General features: G+C 45.0%; 1 non-coding gene across 1 annotated transcript; it reads left to right on the top strand.

Moving 5' to 3' along the window:
* The first annotated feature begins 2,538 nt into the window (after positions 1-2,538).
* TRNAI-UAU (transfer RNA isoleucine (anticodon UAU)) lies at positions 2,539-2,612 on the top strand. The gene has a single exon. It is a non-coding gene; the product is annotated as a tRNA-Ile (tRNA).
* Positions 2,613-3,645: the final 1,033 nt, after the last annotated feature.

The raw sequence follows: 3,645 nt of genomic DNA, 5'->3' as shown, positions 1-3,645 counted from the left end.
TGAGGTTCCTATCTCTCTGCTTGCTTCTCTCTTCTTTTATCTCTTGTAAGATAAAACATTACGCAGGCCACACTCCAGGGAAACCCCCCTTATATCTGATGAGGGCTGTGACCTCAGTAAGGGTTTTGTATTCCACCCTAATCCTCTTTAACATAATCTAGTCTTGCCTGGTTGATTACTGCCTGAGAGTAGGATTTAAAACATGTGGGAAAAATTACTGTGGAAGAAAGGCCTTGTAATCTCCCTCTGTGAAGATTACAACCAAGAAAACCCTGTGGAGCAGTTCTGCTCTGTAACACATGGACTCATCAGAATCGACTAGAAGGCAATGGGTTTGTTATTACTTGTATTGTCATTATTTCATTATAATAAAGAGTGGTTGCAACAGTGTGACAAACCAGACCATTGCGGCATCCTGGTGGGAATGTTGATTAGGTAAGATCAATCAGAATCACCACTGCAGGTCACATACACTGCTTCAGTATTTGCATGTATGCAAAGTACTCACACCATTTGAAACCTCAGATAGGCAGTATTACTTAGTGCAGCACTGTTTGTATGGCCAGTTATATATTATGATATATCCATGCTGTGGAATTCTATGCTGCCAAGCAAAGAAGGGATCCCTGGTGGCACAGTGGTGAACAGTTTGGCTGCTAACTAAAAATTGTCAGCAGTTGAAATCCACCAGCCAATGCTTGGAAACCCTACAGGGCAGTTCTACTCTGCTCTGTAGGGTCAATATGGGTCGTAATCAACTCAACACTGGTGAGGGTTTTTTTTTTTTAGGAAAAGAGCAAGAAGCTCTTTCTGTATTGATTTGGAATTCACTACAACATATGTGAAGTGAAAAACTAAGATGCAGTGGAATGTGTCTGGAATATGCTTATTTGCATAAAAAAGTGCAACAGGTATCATCCACAAGAGGATACCCAAGAAACTGTGTTTGCCTGTGCAAGGAGGAACTGGGGGACTAGGAATGTTGCAGGAAGTCTCAGGGATGAGACTTTCACACTTTTTCGGCGGCAATGAGTTTGGTTTTTGATTCATCAAGTAGGGACACTGGAGACCTAAGTTTACCTCCTTTGCTATCTCTTCACGATACCCAAATATCATAAAGTCTAAAGACCGCCAAAGAATAAAATCCATTAAACTCTAGAAGAGAAAAAAAGAAAAATCTTGAGAAAATCATTAAAAACAGACTCAGGCACACGCACACGCAAGGGAGGACGCGGCTCCAGGACAGTGACCAGGCGAAGTCTGTGGTCAGCTGAGTCTGGGGGTCAGGGATGGGCAGCGGGAAGTTATTCTTTATGTCCGAAACCAGCGAACAGAGGAGCCCCCGCCCCACCGACCTGGAAATCGAGTCTGGGTGGTGTGTGAGTGTGTGTTGTGTGCATACGTGTGCGTGCCTGAGAGTTTCCTTGTTGTGCAACAGATCTTCCACTTTCACTGACTGTGCTGATGGCCTTGATTCCTAAACCTCAGAGCAGGGATGCTTTCGCATTTGAATCATGTCTCAGCGTCTTCCCGGTGCCCTAAGATGACGCTTCCTGGCTGCTTTCATCTTACCAACACTGTCTGGGCGGGGTCCCTGGGTCTCCCCTCCCCTGCCCAGCCTCTCTCTCATCCCATCAGTCATTTCAGTCCCAGCGTGTCATACCTGCTGCCTCATCCCGATTCCCACGGTCCCTCTACAGTCCCACGCGGGACCTTCTCGGCCGGGCAGAGCTGCGTTCAGCTTCACAGCCAGGGGGCCCAGCCCTCTGAGCAACCCCGGAGGGCAGGAATGCGACGAGAGGGGGGAAATCTGGGGTGGCCGCAGGGTGCAAGGGCCGGATTAGAGACGAGAAGAGGTTACTTTCTTTGTGAGTCGATGACTAACCAAGCTAGAAACCAGTCTTGAGTGAATAGGGGGCACAGCGGGATTTCGCTGGAGCCACAAAGCTCTTCACCTTAGGAGGACTGTGCCCGGATTCGGGGACTCCGTGTGGCCAGCCGACCTCACTTCGTCTCCCCCTTTCCCCTAAGAGGCTCTACACCTCTAGTGGTATGATTAGAGTCTTTACAGTGCTCGACTTGGCATTGTTCTCTCCGGTTCCCTCCCCTCTAAACCACTGCTTGCTTTGAGTCCGAGTAATGTGAAAACAGGTGGTCTGAGTCTCTCAGTGGAGTTCCTTTGTTAGAGATCCTCACTTAAGGGAATTCGAAAGAAGAATCTAAGTTACATAAGATGAGGCGTAGTAACAGCAAAGGTTGTTTTTAGAAAACTTTATCCCATTTAGAACGACTGGCAGCCTCGACTTATTACGGAGTTTTATCCTTGCACTAAATGAAGAATTATTGGACCAGACACTGCAGCTGCCCGAATCTTTTCCTGCTTTATTAGTTCTATAGTACATATGAGTAAGAAAAGCCTCTTCTTGGAGTTTGCCCGTTTTCTCACTGTAAACTGCATTTGATCCTGTGGACTTTGTAGCAAGAATATTTCAACTAATCCGACAGGACAGAACCAGTACTAACCTACACATCTCTATGGGCTCTATGGCTTAGTTGGTTAAAGCGCCTGTCTTATAAATGGGCGATCCTGGGTTCAAATCCCAGTAGGGCCTTAACTTTTTCCACTGCACTGCAAACCGATCTTCTCTCTAACCCCAAACCAAAAAACCAAACCCGTTGCCATGGAGTCAATTCCGACTCACAACGACCTCATACTACAGAGTAGAACTGCCACATAGGGTTTCCGAGAAGCGCCTGGTGGATTCGAACTGACCACCTTTTGGTTACAGCCTTAGCTCGTAACCCCTACCCACCAAGCTTTCCTCTCTATTTCTCTATACCCAGCTACCCCTAAATTCTCTACCGTGCTTCCAAAAAGTACCAAATCCATTGCCATAGAGTCGATTCCGACTCATAGCGACCTTATAGGACAGAGTAGAACTGTCCCATGTGGTTTCCAAGTAGCACCTGGTGGGTTCTACCTAAATTTTGGTTAGCAGCTGTGGCTCTTAACCACTACAGCACCAGGGTTTCCCTACTGTGCTTACTGTACTCTAAATTGATTCTATTAATCCCAAGCAGTTGTTGCTGCAGAATTCCCACTTCCAAAGGAAAAGTGAAATGCCCTAAATAACTCTTCATGTAAGTTTTTGCATTAAATTATGCCAGTTCTTTTTCTCCAAAAAATGTTTATTGAGCTTCTGGTATGAGATATGCACAGATTCAGAATGTGCGCAGCTGTAGCTGGCAAAACGTTATTTACATTTATCCTCCCATCCAGCAAACCCTTTGTTAGCAATCAATTCCAAACACTTGGGTAAAAATACAAAATTAAACATTAATGTGGCTCATGTGTTTAAAATTTATAATAGAAAAAGACAAAATAACCCACGTGTCAATTAACTGAGGCTGATTGAATAATCTATGGTATATACGTACATCTGCATCATGGACTCATTTGTGTCCCCCAAAAAGATACATTGAAGTTCTAACCCCCAGTATCTGTGAATGTGATCTGTTTGGAGATAGGGTCTTTAAAAATGTTACCAGTTTAATTAACACGACCTCATACTTGATTAGGGTGGGTTCTAATCGCTTCTGAGTGATGCCCTTATAAAATAGGAGAAAAGACACAGAGGAAAATGT

Source organism: Elephas maximus, chromosome 1 (assembly GCF_024166365.1).
Source record: "Elephas maximus indicus isolate mEleMax1 chromosome 1, mEleMax1 primary haplotype, whole genome shotgun sequence".
NCBI lineage: Eukaryota > Metazoa > Chordata > Mammalia > Proboscidea > Elephantidae > Elephas > Elephas maximus.
The sequence above is the reverse complement of the archived record's forward strand: the minus strand, read 5'-3'. Positions and strand labels throughout refer to the sequence as shown.